Source organism: Megascapheus bottae, chromosome 2 (assembly GCF_031878675.1).
Source record: "Megascapheus bottae isolate mThoBot1 chromosome 2, mThoBot2.hap1, whole genome shotgun sequence".
Classification (NCBI taxonomy): domain Eukaryota; kingdom Metazoa; phylum Chordata; class Mammalia; order Rodentia; family Geomyidae; genus Megascapheus; species Megascapheus bottae.
The window spans coordinates 29,951,683-29,970,293 of NC_143510.1; the positions used below are offsets into that span (position 1 = coordinate 29,951,683).

The 18,611-nt window shown below is 41.1% G+C and overlaps 1 protein-coding gene and 1 pseudogene across 3 annotated transcripts in view; one reads left to right on the forward strand and one right to left on the reverse strand.

The window, feature by feature from the left end:
- The window catches only part of Ptprg (protein tyrosine phosphatase receptor type G), a 667,714-nt gene that overhangs the window by 27,279 nt on the left and 621,824 nt on the right, over positions 1-18,611 (forward strand). The window lies entirely within an intron of this gene.
- LOC150066634 (HAUS augmin-like complex subunit 3 pseudogene) lies at positions 8,146-18,029 on the reverse strand (annotated as a pseudogene).

The window sequence follows — 18,611 nt, forward strand, 5'->3', positions numbered from 1 at the left end:
ACATATGTATGTTTATATGTGTGTGTCTACATATACGTTATATATACTATATATATACTACATATATATCCACACACACACACACAGTATGCTAGCTGGCTTTGAATTGGGAACCTCATAGCTAAGCCTCCTGAATGCACCGGGCTGATACGTTTTTTTTTTTTTTTTTGGTCAGACGTGGGGCTTGAACTCTGGGCCCGGGTGCTGTCCCTGAACTCTTCAGCTCAAAGCTACTGCCCTTATCCCTTGAGCCACAGCGCCATTTTTGGTTTTCTTCTTTCTTTCTTTTTTTTTTTTTTTTTTTTTGTGGGTCATGAGGCTTGAACTTGGCCGGGTGTTGTCCCTGAGTTCTTCAGTACACCCTGCCCTTAAGCCAAGTCCCACTTCCTATTTTCTAGAGGTTAATTGAAGATAAGGGTCTCAGATCCTTTTGTGCCCAGGCTGGCTTTGAACCTTGATCCTCAGATCTCAGCCTCCTGAGTAGCTAGGATTACAGGCATCAACTCACACCTGTAATCCACTGCTCCTGGCTTACTTTTTTTTTTGCCAGTGTTGGGCCTTGACCTCAGGTCCTGAGCACTGTCCTTGGGCTTTCTTGAAGCTAGAGCTCTACCACTTGAGCCACAGCACCAATTCCAGCTTTTTTCTGTGTATGTGCTACTGAGGAATTGAACCTGGGACTACGTGCATGCTAGGCAAGCACTGTACCACTAGGCCAAACTCCCTGCCCCTTACTTTTTTTTTTTTTTAAACAGAACATTGTAGTTAAAGCTTAGGTCCCTTGACTGCTTTCCTTATTCTGCCACTACATTCTGAAGTTATTTTTAATAGTTTTCCTCACAGATTTATACAAATATGTATCATTTTATTGCTAACTTTTTTTTACTTAATGACATTTCAAAAAGATACTTTGTTATTGATTTTTCCTGCATTTAGCACAGTTGTTTTGATTGCTGTATTCCATTGTTAAAGGGCTTGGGATTTAGTTCAGTGGAAGATCACTTGTCTGGCAAGTGGAAGGCCCTGAGTTTGGTTCTCAGATCTGGAAAGCAAAACAACTACAACAAAACCACTGCCATAAAGGTAATTAAATTCTTTCCTGCTATTAAGACATTGTACAGAGAACAGTTTTTATTGTTGGTTTTTTGTCCTGAGGCTTGAATTCAAGGCCTGGGTGCTATTCCTGACCTTTTCTGCTCAAGGCTAGCACTCTTCTACTTTGAGCTATAGCTCTACTTACAGTTTTGAGCTGGTTAAGCTGGTCAGGGACTTTCCTGCTTGGGCTGTCTTTGAACCACAATCCTCATATATCAGTCTTCTGAGTAGCTAGGATTAAAACATGTGTGACTCTGATGCCTGGTGAGAACAGTATGTTCTTTTTTAAAGTTGATAAGCAGAGTTTGCCTGGGCTGGGGTAAAGAATAACAAAGGAATTTGTCTGGTTTCCCCTCTTCTGGTTCTGGATGCCCTCTGATGTGAACTGATTCGGCCTTCTCATGCCTGTCCTTGTTGCCTGGACTCCTGTGGCTGTATTTCTCTTTTGTTTGTGGGTGCTGAGCTCTGTGATATTTGAGGGCCAGTGTGCATGGATGCAGAAGCAGCTCACCTACGGTCACTGGCCCTGCAGTAGGGTTTCCTCCCTCTGGTTGTGCCAGAGGTATGTCAGATTAGGTAGGGCAGCCACACCAGGTCAGTGGGGCAGAAAAGTAGATGAAGACACCATAGGGAAAGGAAAGTGGGGAGGGGAAGAGTGCGAAGAATCCTGTGGATGGTAGATAGATTTTTTTTTTTTTTTTTGCCAGTCCTGGGCTTGAGCTCAGGGCCTGAGCACTGTCCTTGGACTTTCTCAAGGCTAGAGCTCTACCACTTGAGCCTCAGCACCACTTCTGGCTTTTTTCTATGTATGTGGTACCAAGGAATCGAACCCGGGTCTTCATGCATGCTAGGCAAGCACTTTAACCACTAGACCAAACTCCCGGCCCCAGTAGATAGATTTTGTGTCTGCCTAGTGCAAGGCTTTACCACCTGAGTGCAGGCCAGACCTCGGGGTTTTGAACATGGCAAGACATGCTATTTGTTCCTGGTTAGAAATACTGGAAATCGGAGAGACGTGGCAGATATTTGTAATTGGTAATCTCAGCTACTCTGGAGAATGAATACTGGTGGCAATCAGAAGGGCCACAGTTTAAAAAAATGTGAAGTGACCTTCCTCCTCCAGCAAAAAACTGGGAATGATGGGAGAAGCCTGTCATTCTTCTACAAGAGAGGTCTAATGAGGAGGATTGTGGTTCAGGCTGGCCTGGGCAAAAATGAGAGATCTTATTCAAAAGTTAACTTAAAAGAAGTAAAAAGGGCTGAAGATTTGGCTCAAGTGGTATGGCCTTGAGTTCAAATCCCAGCACTCCCCTCACCCCCCGAGGGGGGTAGGAACCCACAACCAACAGGCACACATTTTCCCCATAGTTTAAATACCTGTGGTTACATGGGTGGGAATTGGCACTTATAGCATGTTCTTTACAAATGAGCTGTGTATACAATTCCTTTTCTTAGCTAAACAACATGAAATGGCTTTTAAAAATCAAGAGATGAGTGAGGTTTTTTTTCTTTTTTATCATAGTCACTGGCATTCAGTCATCAGCTCTTGTTCTTTTCTGTTCATGTCCAGGCATTTTTAATGAGAAATTAAAAGGCAGGGGTTCAGGAAACCCAAAAACACACAGAAAGAAAATTTCTGCTGAGTTCAGGAGCTGTTTTAAGTTGTTTGAAGTGCTTAAAACTTAATATTGTGTTGCTACTAAATCTAATTAATAGCTCGCTGCTGCTCAGGAAGACTTCTTTCAACCTTGAAGGCAATTGGAAAGATGCACAGTTCTGTGTATTATCACAGAGAAAGATAAGGATTTACACCCCTCCTCCCCAACTTAGTACTTTACCAGCAATGTATACAGCAGATGGACAGCTGTGCTTGAAAAGTAAAACCTGTCTCTCTTTCTTTTCATTTTTTCTTTCTTTCTTCTTTTTTAGCTCATAGGGCTTGAACTCAGAGTCTGGGTGCTGTCCCCGAACTCTTTCACTCAAGGCTAGCAGTGTACTGCTTTGAGCCACAGCACCACTTCTAGTTTTCTGGTGCTTAATAGAAGATAAGAGTCTCACTGGCTTTTCTGTCTGGGCTGGCTTTGAACTGCCATCCTCAGATCTCAGCCTCCTGAATAGCTAGCATTACAAGGTGTGAACCACCAGTGCCCCAGGTTCTCTTTTTTTTCTTTCTGCTCTCTTTGTGTGTGTGTGTGTGTGTGTGTGTGTGTGTGTGTGTGTGTGTGTGTGTGTGTGTGTATGTGCGAGTGTGCGCGTATATGTGCATGTGTTTAAGCCACAGCTCTACTTCTGTTTTTTTCTGCGTGGTTAACTCACAGAACTTTCTGCCAGGGCTGACTTCTATCTAACCTTGTTCTTCTGATCTTTTGAATAGCTGGAATTATGGGTGTGAGCCAGCAGCTCCTGGCTGGTAAACATTTTCTTCAGCATGTCTTCTGCACTGATTTGAGCCTGGGATCTGTGGACCATCCATTCACAGTCCACATGCCCCTAAACTTAACATGGTGCTAATAATCTGGCAGCCCTGCTTTCAAGCTGACTCTTACAAATAAAGCTTGACAAGGTAACCTGCACACTGTGCTTAGGGAAATCGTTTACAGGAAGGAACAAGATGTTGCAATCAAATTGGCCTGTTCGAAGCGGATCCAGGGTCTGTGTTACAATTAGGGCACTCGAAAGAAAAGAAAAATCCAAACACAACATTCTTAGTCTGTTATGGGAAAACTAAGGCTATTTTTTTTTTTAATCCAGATGAGAAGTTAGAAGATTCGTATGTTTACAGATGTGCACCACAGTCAAACCACACAAATGACAGGCTGTGGTTTTATAAGGCATCAGGGTGCCCCACCTTCCTGGACAAAACTGATCAAGGCTGAGATGTTTCCTTTGTACCCTGAAAGAACGTACTGGATTTGCCCTTTGGGTTGACTGAGGAATCATTTTGTTTCCAGGCTGTGTAGGTGGTAGAACTAACTTTTCCAAAATAAAGATATTCATTGGTGATACTTCTGTCTAGACTTCTGTAGAAACGTCTGATGATGTTTTGCTGTGCAAGGAAGTTCACTGAGGATCTAAGGGGACTCCAGTGTCCTCAGAACTTGGTGTAGTATTGGTATGGATATCTAATTGTGGGGTTAGATAAAAAATAAAGGGGACATTTATTTCTCTGCCTACTGGGAGGCAGATGGCAGAGAATTTCCTTTAGATAATTTAGTAGTTTGTCCCTAGTCCTAGCTTTCCTCTCTTCCACTCTTCCTCCATTCCTTTCTTTCATCCCCTCCCCCCCCTTTTTTTGGTACCAGTCTTGGGGTTTGAATTCAGGACCTAGTTGCTAACCCTAAGTTTCTCTGAGCAAGGCTGGCACTCTTCTACTTGAACCACAGCCCAACTTCTGGCTTTTTTGGTAGTTAAGTGGACATTAAGGGTCTCTCTGATTTTCTTACCCTGGCTGGCTTCAACCTAAGATCCTCGGATCTTAGCCTTCTGAGGAGCTACCTGAACTTGGCTTGACCTTTATTTAATAATATAATATAAGGAACAGGCATTCATAACCTGCTCTGCTGGTGTGTGTGTGTGTGTGTGTGTAGAACCAGCTTATACATATGATTTAAGACCCACATATACAACTAGAGTAGAATCTAAGAGTCTTTCATCAGTTTTATTGGTATTGTGTAACTGGTGTGTATAATAAGTCTAGCTAATATTTACATAAGGATAAAAGACTAGATAATCTATCTGCTGTATTTCTTTTAATGTTTTATCTCCAAAAAAGCTTGAGGCAGGTACTAGTGGATTATTAAGCCCCACTATAGTCTTTAGCAAGACTTGGAAAAAAAATGGAAAAAGAAAAGAAAGTTCTCCATTTGCTATTTACTTTATCCATAGCCCACCCTGAAGTCAACAGCCTTATTGGCAGAAAGACAATTCAACTGGAAAACAAAGGTGAATAAATTCAATTTTTATTTGATTTTAGGAATGGGAAATGTAAGCAGGGTACTTAGTGGTTTATGCCTGTAATCCTAGCCATTCAGGAGACTGAGATCTGAGGACCATGGTTCAGAACCAACCTGGGCAAGCAAATCTGACATCTAGGTATCTTCAGTTAGCAAGCAAAAAGCTGGAAGTTGAACTGTGGCATAAGTGGTAGGTCTTCCTCCTTGAATAACAAAGCTAAGGTAGAGTATGAGATCCATGGGTTCAATTCCCAGTACCAGCACAAATAAAAGAAATGGAAAAAATAGTGTTTTTCAGATTGTTTTTCAATAACTTTTGTCAAAGGATTTTTTAGGGTAGAGAGGAGGGTATTCATTTAAAAAATGGCTGCATTGCTATCCCACCCTTTTATTGTGGGGAATTGCACCATGGTGATTGTGCATGCTAAGCTATATTCACTGAATTGCAGAGTTACACCCTCAAACCTACCTCTTTTAGCACTCAGATTCTTATTTTTGAGATGCATAAGTAAAAGTAACAATTTAGTCAGGTGGCTGGGTGCCAGTGGCACATATGCACACAGACACACAGATAAAGTAAAAATTTATCCATGGAGCTGGGAGCATGGCCTAACGGTAGAGTGCTTGCCTAGTAAGCATGAAGCCCTGGGTTCAATTCCTCAGTACCACATACGTGGAAAAAGCTGGAAATGGTGCTGTGGCTCAAGTGGTAGAACACTAGCCTTGAGAAAGTCCAAGGACAGTGCCTAGGCCCTGAGTTCAGGTCCCAGTGCTGGAAGAAAAAAATTATCCATGTCGGTCACCTCTTTATTCTTGAATCAGGTAGAATGAGCTCCAGCTTTTCAGCCGTGTCTTACAAAAGTGTTAGGTCTTTATCCTAAACTTAATACTTTTGAACATCCTGTATGTGGTTTGCTCATGTCCTGTTTGATTTAATCCATTAAAATAGATAATTGGGGGGAAAACACTGAAGCTCCTGTGCTTCTTTGAAAGATTTTTGCAAGCCATTTAACCACTGCGTTTTTGCTGTGGGTTGGAAACGGATAGAGTGGTTTGTGTTACTTATAATTAGGGTCATTTTACTAATATGAAATTTATCCTCAAAAAGTATTTGCAACCATTACCATAGAGTAGAACACAAAAGGAAACATTATTCTAGCATGAAAAATTCACTTAAGAAGTACAGCTCTGGCCAGTTTGTTTTTCTTTTCCTGCTTTGAAAACAAGGGTCATTGGCCATGGGAAGAAGCTACTGGCACAGAGTGAATAGAAATTCTACCCATGCTTGTTTTGAAACTCTGCTACTTCTGTTTAGGGTTGACGAGGCTCAGTGGCAACAAGCTTAAAATGAAATAATGCTTTTTTGCCAAGACCATCTTGATTCTTCTTGTATGGACTTCTTGAGCCAACGAAACACGTAATGTAGAGCAAAACAAGGAATCAATAAAACCATTAAGCAGCTTGCTGTCTGTCTGGCTAGGAATGTTGATGAATAGGTTCATGTTTCCCCTTGGGTGTTTTTATTCACCACAGGAAGAAAAGAAGTGGGCTACAAAAGTGGAGAATTAGACAACAGCTTTTCTTACTTGCTTGCCTGACACCAAGCAACTATCGCCTGTTTTTTTTTTTTTTTTTTAAACCTTAGAGACAAACTTTTCTTACATCCTTGGATATGAACTTGATCGTCTGGGCTGTCTGTTTTTGGGTTATTACTTGACTAATTGAAGAGGTATGGGATAGCCCTGTGTTCACAAACAGCAGAGGTTTTATTAATAGAAAAAGAGAACAGACTCCGTAAGTGAGTGGACACACTTTAGAGACTTCTCATCTTGTTGTTTATTCTGGGTACCAGAAAGCTTAATTATAATCCGGAGTCACTCAAGTGAGGACTTTGATTTTAATCAAGCTCTGTGGGTGGCAAGTCCGGGCATTACACAAAACATGGACTGCCTCATTGTATAAAATGTGAACTGAACTGTTTGGGTGAGTTAAGGGATTTGTCAAGGGTAGTTTTAACTGTGGCTGAAACTTTGTATACTGACTTTTTCTCTTTTATTAGCATAAGTTAATTGTACAGAGGGGTTTCATTACGATATAGACACACATACATATAATGTACTTTGACCAAATTGACCCCCATTAACCTTTTTTTATTTTTTATTTTTTTGTTGGTCGTGGAACTTGAACTCTGGGCTTGGGCATTGTCCATGGGCTCTTCAGCTCAAGGCTACTGCCCTACCCCTGGAGCCACAGCTCACTTCCAGTTTTCTAGTGATTAATTTCACTGACTTTTGTACCCAGGCTGGCTTTGAACTGGGATCCTCAGATCACAGCTGCCTGAGTAGCTAGGATTACAGGTGTGAGCCACTGCGTCCAGCCTGTTAACTTTTCTTAAGCCTCCCCCAATTTTTTTTTTGAATTTAAAAACTGAGTCATGTTTATTACATATATTCTCCTTCTGTCCATAAAACACAAAAACACAGCATATAGATTTTCAGTATTTTTTTTTTTTTTTGCCAGTCCCGGGCTTGAGCTCAGGGCGTGAGCACAGTCCTTGGACTTTCTCAAGGCTAGAGCTCTACCACTTGAGCCACAGCACCACTTCCAGCTTTTTTCTATCTATGTGGTACCGAGGATTGAACCTGGGTCTTCGTGCATGCTAGGCAAGCACTCTTACCACTAGGTCAAATTCCCAGCCCAGTGATTTTCAATCTTTTCAATCTTAAAGATCAACAGCCTTAATCTTTGATTTTCTAAATTCTCTACAATATTTTTCAAATAGTCTTCATCTTTTGAAAAATACACATATAATTCTCTTTCTATTTGATGCAATTTATTAGCTGCCAAAATTTTTCTTTTGGTCTTCACATCAGCAAGAATATCAGCAAGGAGATGATATAGCTTATTCAATTGCGATTCAACTTGATAAAAGTAATCCATTAATTCCTGATCGCTAAGCAGAAGCTGATGACCGCCTTGATACAAAGCATCAGTAAGCATGTCCACATCTTTATGCACTTTGGAAAGAAAGAAAAAATGTTCTTGAGTAGATACTTCCAGCTGATCTTGCTCTAGAGAGACATCTTTTTTCAGTTTCTCAGCCACTTCCTCCAGACTTCCATGAGTAATAAACAATTCTTTTTTCTTGTTGTCTCCCTCTAAAAGATGATAAAGCCTTGCTAGTTGGGCTGTGAAGATTCTCCTCTGCCCATTGTATACTTGATTTCATGTTCAAATTACTTGCTTTCAAGTGAATTAACTGATGTTGAGCACAGATGTATGCTAGCTGCAGCCTAGTCATCTCCAGTTGTCTCTCCTCAAGGATTTCTTGAATGTCACAAATAGATGGTGTTTGTATATCTAAAAGTTGAAATTTTTCTTCATTTGAACTTTCAACTACGTCGTGTAAACCCTGAAAGAAGTATTTTTTGGAGTATGAAGTTAACGCTGTTGTGCTTTTTTCCTCTTGTCTTACATATTTCTCCAAGGAAAACTGGGATAAAAACACCATTGGATTTGTACCTTGACCTAAATTAGAATGTCTGAAGAATATCATCAATTTATTAATTTCATCAGCAAGAGCCTTAAGTTCATTACTGAGCTTAACATTCCTAACATTTAGAATTCCTTGCCTTTGTTTCAGTTGTTTAGTGGCTTCTTCTTGTTTAGTATTTAATTTCAGAGACGTGTGGCTATTTACTGAAGTCATCAACTGGCACTTATTACGGCGCTGAATCTTTAGGTTTTTTAATTTCTGCAGAGTTTGAACTTTATCCTCTAATTTCTCTAGTTCTTTGTCAGCTAGTCTAGGTGTCTTCAAATCAAAAGTTTTACAAGTTTTAAGAACTTCTTCCAATGCTGACCCTTCTAGGATGGGCTTGCCTGATTTTTGAAGAATGCTAAAAGCTTCCAATTCTTTCTCAGACAAAACGTTGTGTTCATTCACATTTCCACAAAACCATCTCAAAAATGATTCATCCTCCACATTTTCAAACAGCCAGTCAAAATCTTCTCCAGTAAGAATATCAGCTTTGGGATAATCAATTTTTCTTAATGTTTCCATAAATTCGTTTCCACAACTCGTGGTTTAACTATCTGTTTCTTATATCTGATCTGGGTTTATGGTAGTGATTTTTAAAAAATAAATACAAATATAAACATAGCTAATGTTTACACTAAGTCCACAGAGAAAGGGAAACTGATTTAAGAATTTTATGATTCCTCCTCTGGCCGCTCCCGCCCGCGTCCTCACAGCTGCCGCCCCCACTAGTTTTTGAACTTAATTTCTTACTGATGTTTGCAGTTTGGTCATGAACGATTTTATTTTATATTGTCTTAAATTTAGGTGTGTGTGTGTGTGTGTGTGTGTGTGTGTGTGTGTTGGTCCTGGGGCTTGAACATCAGGATCTGGATGACGTCTTTAGCTTTGGTGCTCAAGGCTAGTGTTTTACCACTAGAGCTATAGTTCCACTTCCAGCTTTTTTGATGTATAATTAGAGATAAAAGTCTCCTGCACTTTGCTGCCTGGGCTGCCTTTGAGGAGTGATCCTCAGATTTCAGTGAGCCACTGACGCCCAGCAAAGTGAGGTTGGTTTTTAAGACTGTCTTTAGCAGTAAAAACTATTTTGGAAAAAATGTTCTTGTTTGAAATCTTAACGTATGTGACAGATTTAAAAATTTTTTTGCTAGTCTTGGGGCTTGAACTCAGGGCCTGGGCATGGATCCTGAACCACCTTGTGCTTAAGAATAGTGCATAGTGCTCTACGGCTTTGAGCCACAGCTCCACTTCTAGTTTTATGGTCATGAATTTGAGCTAAGAGTCTCATGGACTTTCTTACCTGGGCTGGCTTTGAACCACAATTCCCAGATCTCAGCCTCCTAACTAGCTAACATTACAGGCTTGAGCCACTAGAACCTTGCTAAGATATATATTGAATCAAGATAAAGACTTTTGCTCAAACTAGCTTTCTCTCCATCTTTCCCCTTGTGAGCTGAGCCAACTCATCCAGAACACAAAAGACTTGGAGAAACAAGTATATGGATATGTTTAACTTTGTCATGTGGTGAGAGTTTTTAAACATAAGAGAAAATTGCAACAAGGAAAAATTTATCATATACTATGCTCTTGGTTGTTTCTGGACTTAAATCAGCACTCATGTTTTAGTCTTTTATTTGTTTACTCAGCAAAAGATTTGTGACATTTGTGTCGATGAGACACAGTTTTCTTCTGCTCGTCTTTGCAGTGCCTGCCTCTCTGCACTGTTCCATTTGATCTGGAAAGTTACCAAACCAGTGAATAATCCTGGCTCTGTGGAGTTTGTGTTTTCAAGGGGGAAGATGCCAAGTATCAGGAAAAAGGACATTGGGAGTGGCTGGAGGTAGGGTATTGGGTGGGTGGCCACCTATATTTTTAATTATTATTTGTTGTCAGTCGTGGGGCAAGCCGACTGCGCTATCCCTTGAGCCACAGCGCCACTTACAGTTTTCTGGTGGTTAATTGGAGATAAGAGTCTCATGGACTTTAGTGTCCAGGTTGGCTTTGAACCTCCTGCAGATGTCAGCCTACTGAGTAGCTAGGATTACAGGTGTGAGCCACCAGGTCTGGCTTGTGGTCACCTATTTTAAAATACACCTCTTTGGCAGAAATTGACATTTGGCAGAAATGTGAAGGAGAACACAGAAACATGGTATCTGGGAGCAGAGGCAGGAACTTATTTGTAGCTGGCACAAGCAAGGACTGTCATAACCACTAAGCCAGAGCAGAGGTCATTCTGGACTAAGTGACTAGCAGCCTGTGGGTAGCTGTGAAAATGCAGCTGCCTACTGGGACAAATGCATGCATGTGAGATTCCTTTGGCTTCCATGGCTGGTATTGCCTAGCATTTGGCCAGGCTCGAAGGTCAGAAGAATGAAGACCAACTCTGTCTTGTTCTCTTGGGTCTTTATGTGTCTTGCTCATAGCTGGTGTTTATTACCCAGGTGCCAGTGGAATGAATGGGTCCCTAAAGCCCAACATAGCCCATACAAAAGAGATACAGTACAGTTCAAGCAAAGGGGAGGTTGTTTGGTCAGGGTGCTTTCCGCCAAGCATCCAGTTGTGTATCTGAGGCTCCAGGTAGCTATCTTACAAACATGGGCCTCTAATTTTCTCCATGGATCATACTAAATAGACCATTTGTTCATCAAGGAGAGTGGAAATTGATTTCAAATTACTCCCATATTGGTTAAAAATCGAACTGCCATGGATGTTTTATGGGATCAGGGAGAAGATAGGCCCAGGGTTTTTGCTGCAGTAAAGCCTGCTTAATTACCTGTACACTGTCTGTTACAATCTGACAGCCAGTGTGACCTTCTCCAGAAGGGGCTCATATTGCCAGGGCCAGGCTGAGCATAGACCTGGCAAGGGTAGGGGATTTAGGTTTCTTGTCTCTTTCCGGGGTTCATGACTTATGCTGGCTTGTGAGAACCAATTGATAACTATCCAGGAATTTTGAGGCCTGGTTTCTAAACACAGTTTTTTAAAATATAGAATTATTATGTGAGCTTATATAGATTATATTTAAGAAATACCACAAATTCATCAGTACTTTGTAGTTATTGCACTGTGATCTGTGCTCGGCAGGCTCTGCCCTGTTCTGTGTGAGTGAAACAGTATATACCAGAAATATCTACATCTTCACTCACTCTTACTTTCATTACATCATATTGATAGTTTGGAACTGACCACTGTGGAAATATTTACATTATAGAAATTGGTATCTGCTGCAGTTCGATTGCCCTGCAATGGGTGGAATAAGTTTATTAAAATGCCACAGCTCAGAACTCTCTTCTGTATTAGTTTCTTAGAGTGGCCATCACAGAATGCTATAGAGTGATGAGGCTTTAGAGGACAGAAACACAGAGCCTCTTGGTTCAGTAAGTCAAAAGCCCCAAATCAAGACATGGGGTAAGAGCTTTGGGGAAAGCACTTTGCTTTGTTTCTATGTAGCTTAGGGTGATTTTTCTGAAGTCCTTGGGTTATGGAAGCATCATTTCTATCTCTTGGCATGCTGTGTGTGTGTGTGTGTGTGTGTGTGTGTGTGTGTGTGTGTCTGTCTGTCTGTCTGTCTGTCTGTCTGTCTATCTGTCAGTCATAACCATCTATACACCACCAGAGCTGCTGCTGCTGTCTTGCTACCAGCCTGAAGATGAAGTGAAAGTGGAGGGAGGCTATCCTGGCAGGGAAAGGAAAGGGCTGGGTTCTTGTTGACATTCTTGAGCTGCTGAGTCAGCTGGCTCCGAAGCCTGCCTTTTCTTGGATGGATTTTCCGTTTGTGGAAGAGGATAAATGCTATATTGCTGATTTCAGTGCTGAAGGCAGCTTGAACTGGCCTGAGCAACAGAGCAGTGGGGAGGCTTATCCCAGGTAACGCTTCATCTTTCTGTGGAGAAGGAAGCCACTTTTTGGGTGGGGGGCCTGGGAGGAGGGCAAGAATGGGGGCATTTGCAATGGAGCTCAAGCTGACAAGTGCCAGGAACACTGTATGCTAGTGACTAAGGGTTTGAGGGCAGACTTGTCTATTATCCCAAGTCCTTAGATTTTCACCAGGTTAGGTATGAATGAATACCAACTAAACCATGACCTTTTCCACTCATGAAAATTGTTTTGCAAGTGGCATAACTTCATCCTGGAAAGAGCCTTAGCCTTCAAAACAAAAAAAAAGCAGAGTTGTGTTTAGTACAGTCTAACAAATATCAGGTGTTTAGAAAAGTATAAAATACATAGTAGTTCTTGCCTGACCTTTGGATGTCTTTGAGGATAAATCTTCTGGAAACACCACATATAGCTACATATTCCAGATCATTTTGAAAATTAAATCATTACTTTTAGTTTATGCTGGTCCTGAGGCTTGAACTCAGGACCTTCTATTCTTCTTTGGGCTTTTTTCCACACAAGGCTTGAGCCACATCTGCGTTTGATGCTTGGTTGTATATATATATATTATATATGTATAATACATTATATATGTGTGTATATTATGGTTAGTTGAAGATAAGCACCTGAGTTAGCTCTGGACTGTGATCCTCAGATCTCTCCCTCCTGAGTAGCTAGGATTACAGGCACGAGCAACCTGTCCTTGGTGAAAATATTACATTTTAAGAAAAATTCCTTCTATCAGCTTGTGCAGGTTATTCTTTTAGCTTCTCCCCAATTAGTTAAAAATTAAAGATTGGACCTCTGTGAATAATACAGACTTGTTGAATGATACATAATTGATCTAATAACTGTGTTTTTATTTGCGGTCAGTGAGGTATGTGAGTGGGTAGGAATGTGAGTTCTGATGCCACCTGCCTGGGATTTTTGTAGTTCTTTTCTTCTTTCTTTTTTCTTCTATCTTTTTTTTTGTTTCCTTCCTTCCCTCCCTCTATCCCTCTTTTACTCCCACCCTCTCTGTACTAGGGTTTACTCTGATTCTTACCTCTATCACTTCAGCATGACCTCTATCTTCAACTCTTTGTTTCAGTTTATTTGTCAGGACGCCATACTCCTCATTTCACTCCCACCCCACCCCCTTGAACTTGAGCTGTTTTATGTTTTCATGTGGCTGGAATTACAGTTGTACACTACTTGGCATTGCCTACCTGGATTTAGTCATTGACTGGGGCCTTGGCAAATAGATTTCTCTCTTTGTGGCTTGGTTTCCTAATGTGTACAATGAATGTCATTATTGCAATGACCTTGTAGGAATGTGAGAATTAAGAATTTGATGCATTAGTACATTTTAAAGTGCTTGGAACCATGCCTGGCACACTATAAGTGCTTTGTGTTTGATGTTAAGTGTAATCAAAATAACTAATAAAAATCTGTTATCTTATTCCTGGCTGTGTGTGATCAATCTTTAAGAGATTTTAGAAGACTGAAATCATTTAGTAGTTGTATTGTCATTTTCTCTTAGATTATGAGAGACTTAAATTTCCCTGAGAGATTGCCTTGAGGTCTCTTTGGGCTTAGGCTGCGCTAGGATCATTCCTATAAAGTGACCAACACAGTGCCTTTCTTTCTCAACATTTAATAGTCTATTTTTAACCAGCCTTTCTATTTCTAACTATCATCTTGGCTTCCAAATCAGGAAACATGAAAGCTTTCTTAGAGGACAATGAACATTGAACCATTTTTGCTTTGTCTGTGGTAGAGCTTTCTCAGGTAGAAACCTGTTTAGAAAGAAAAGGATACTTTCTAACTTTTCATGGTGGTGTTGAGGTTTGAACTTGAGACCTGCTGTTCACCTACCACTTGAGGCATGTCCTAAGCCCTTTTTGCTTTGGTTTATGATTATGGTTATTGATTATTGGGTCTTATGTTTTTGTCTGTGCTGGTCTTAGACTATACTCCTATCTGTGATTCTCAAGTAGCCAGGATTGTAGGCGTGAGCTACCTTCAGCACTTTTTTTTTGTGTTTGAGACAGACTATTGCTATGGAGTCCGGGCTAATCTCGAACTTGTAGTCTTCATGCCTCCTCTTCTTGTTGTAATTGCAGGTATTCTTCCTATACCTGGCTACTTCTTCTCTTTTGACTTATTTTTATTATTCATTCCTTTTTGGATCTTGAACTCAGGGCCTTTAGCTTTCCTTTGCTCAAGGCTAGCCTTCTACCACTTGAAGAACCACAGCACCACTTCTAGCTTTTTCGGTGATTATTTAGAGATAACTCTTAAGGACTTTCCTGCACAGGTTGTCTTCTAATGACAATCTTCAGATCTCAGCTTCCTGAGTAGCTAGGATTATAGGCGTGAGCCACTGGTATCTGTCTTATTTTAATTTAGAGACTGGGTCTCACTATGTTACTTGAGTTTTGCCTCACACTCTTGGGTTTAAGTAGTAGGCACACTTGGGCACATGCTTTCATACCCATTTTAGTTACTGGATTCTCCTGATGACTGTTTAATTTGTTTTCTTGAGTTGGTGATTGAGTTGAGGCAAGGATTTTCTGTAAAGAGCCAGATGATGAGCTGGGCGCTGATGGCTCATAATTGTACTCAGGGGGCTGAGATCTGAGGATCGCAGTTCAAAATCAGCCTGGGCAGGAAAGTCTGTGAGACTTTTTTTTTGTGTGTATGTGTGTGGGGGGGGAGGGGAAGGGGCTTAAACTCTGAGCCTGGGCACTGTCCCTGAGCTCTTCAGCTCAAGGCTTCCAACCTATTCCTGAGCCACAGCCCCCCTTCCTGTTTCCTACTGATTAAATGGAGATAAGAGTCTCAGGTTCTTCAGTGCCCAGGCTGGTTTTGAATCATCATCCTCAGATCTCAGCCTCCTGAGTAGCTAGGATTACAGGTCTGAGCCACTGAGCTCTCCCTACTAAGTCCACGAGACTTTTATCTCGAAGTAAATCACAGAAAAAAACCATAAGTAGCACTGTAGCTCAAGTGGTAGAATGCTAGCCTTAAGCAAAATGGAGCTCAGAGACAGCACTCAAGGTCAGAGTTCAAGCCTCAGGACTGTCAAAAACCAAACCAAAACAAAACAAGGAGAGCCAGATGGTGGGCGTTTTTGGCTTTTGGGCTGTCTTAATCACCTGTGTTCACATTTTTTTCTCCTTTGTATCTACGCTATGTATGGCTCACTGGGTTATATAAAGTGTACATGTACTAACAGACATTAAATGACTAAGTTAGGCTGTGTCCTAATAGAAAATTATTTATGGACATCACGACCTGAATTTGGTATATATGTTTTATGAGATACTCTTTTTTTTTTAGCCACTTAAAAATAGACAAAACAAGCTTTCTTTCCATGAGAACCATACAAAGAGTAGGTTGCAGTGTGTTTTCCTGTGCATGATGGTTTATCAAAACTCATTCTGTGCAGATGAGGAGGTGGGCCCTTTAAAGGATTTGTATCATGCATTCTGTATCATGAATATGTATCATGTTCAGTGTCTTCGAATGCATAGCACTGTCCTGTAACGTTTGTGGGGACCTCATAAGTCTGATTTGGTTGAGAAACTTTCCTTGGATGGCCTCTGCCAACGGATGGAACTTTAGTTATTCAGCTCCAGATAGTTGTTCCAGGCAGGATAGCATGTGGTCTGATTCTAGTCCGACATGCTAATACTGTGAGCCCAGCTCAGGTAGCTGTGGGGCATGAGTTGCCTGATTGCTTTCTTGAAAAGCTGTTAACTTCTCTACTGCTTTTGAAAGGAACGTCAGCTTTATGTATTCTCCTGCCTCCTTCATTCCTTCCGGTTTCTTACCCCCTGTCTGCTCTGCATTAAAGGTGCATTAATGTATTCTCTGTGAGACACTTTAGAGTTCTTGGAATAGGCAGAGAGCAGTTCTATGCCATAATAGCAGGGTAATCAATGGCAAGAGATAGATTACCAGGTTGTAAATCATATGAGAGGATTTGATGATATCAGCTTCAAGGGGAGAAACAGGATCTTATTATTCCATCTGATTCTGAGTTCTTTGGCTCCTGAAATAATAGTAATAATAATAATAATAATTATTATTATTATTGTGTGTGTGTGTGTGTGTGTTTACATGTACGTACATACGTACGTGTGTGTACTTATAATCACTGGGTGGAACAGTCTTTGCTCTGAAATAGCCATGACAAAAAACAGGTCAGCTCTGCTGTCTGTGATCACCTGCAATGGGAAGTACAGGCTTGTGCAGAGTGGCTCACATTAGGCTGGCAGCCTAGAGAGAACATTTATTATTATTATCTACATTCAAAAGTAGAGAAAAATCAACCTTTAGACTCGAACCCTTGAAAGGCTTCCAGCTTCCTAGCAAATGCAATTTCTTGGCAATTGAGACCAAAGGACTCTTTCTGTTTTTAAGAGAATAAATGGTGCTTTTTGACTTAATGTAGAGAGAGAAAAATATGCTAAAACTATATTTTCTACAGGCACAGACCAGAGACATTTTGAACCTTTTCATCTAGCAGAGCCAGCCTCCCTTTCAACAGAACATCAGGATTGCTTCAATATTTAGGTATTAATATTCCCTTGTGGCTCAATCAGCTCTTTGAAAATGAATTTCTCCGCTCTGCTGTCACAATTAAAGACAGGCATGCTGAGGTGAATGGGAATTTGTGTGGTTCTTAGATTGCAAGGATGTGTTGAGTCAAATGAACATCTTCTCAAGGTTAAGTTATCTATTTAAATCCCTCCAATTACATACCCAGGTATAATCTTTGATGAGATTCAGGGAGGAAAAAAAAAAATGATGTAATCTGTGAGGTTCTTTTTGTATGAAGGAGAAGCTTTGCAATCAGAGTGATCTGGACATTGTTTATTATCAAGGGGAAATAGTTACATAAATTGGACATGGTACAATCTCAATAAAAGATGAGCCATTATTGGGTTACTGAAGACTTGTGATAGAAGAGAAGAATGATTTTCTTGTTGGTGCTTAATGACTTGTATCTCTTAACTCCCCTTACTTCCCTTTCTCTCCCTTCCCCTCCCCTTTTTTGGGTGCCAGTAGGGCTTAAATTTAGGGCTTTAAACTCTTGCTTGGCTCTTTTTTTCTTTCTTTCTTTTTTGGCTTAAGACTGGTGCTTTAGTAATCGAACCACAGCTCTAATTTTGGCTTTTGGCCACACATCTCATAGACCAATTCTGCCTGGGCTGACTTTTACCCACAGTCCTCAGATCTGAGCCTTCTAAGTAATTAGGATTTATAGGCGTGAGCCACTGGTTCCTGGCTAATGGCTTGGATCTTAAATGTCTCCCAAAGGCTTGTGTGTGCCCTGGGGTAGGGCAGTAGCCTTGAGCTGAAGAGCTCAGGGACAGCACCCAGGCCCAGAGTTCAAGTCCCATGGAAAAAAAGAAAAAGAAAGAAAAGAAACAGGCCCAGTGCCAGTGGCTCACACTCAACATCTCAGCTACTCAGGATGCTGACCTCTGAGGATCCCAGTTGAACACCAGAACATATGGAAAAGTCCACAAGATTCTATCTCGAAAATAACCAGCAGACTGCTGGGATGAAGGCATTTTCATTTGGTAGAGCACCAGCCAAGCAAAAGCAAGCCAGTCAGTTGAAAAGTACTGGTACCTTGAGGTTCAAACTCCAGTATTGAGTATTGAGGGGAGATAAAGAAGACCTTGTAAGAGACTCAGTATAAAGGAGTACTCATTGTAGTTGGCCTTCAGTTCTGGTCCCCTTATGATTCTTCCCACAATCAGTGTATTAACTTTCTGATACCATGACAAATAACTGAGATGAGTAACTTAAGGAAAAAGGTAGCTTTATTTTAAAGGCCCACAGTCTCCTCCAAGGTTTCCCTGAAGTTTTGGGGCCTGTGACAGTCCAGTACATTATAACAAGAGCACATGAAAATGGAAACTAGCTCATCTCATGAGGGCCAGGAAGTCAACAGAGATGAAGAGTCAGGCTCTTCATGTCCTCCCGCCCCTGGACACACCTGCAGTAAGCTAACTTCTTCCAACTGGGCCTCACCTTGAAATTCTCCCTCCTCTCTAAAAAGCACCTCCAGCGAAGGCTGGGCATTGTCCCTGAGCTCTGCAGCTCAAGGTTCCTGCCCTACCCTGGAGCCACAGCCACATTTCCAGGTT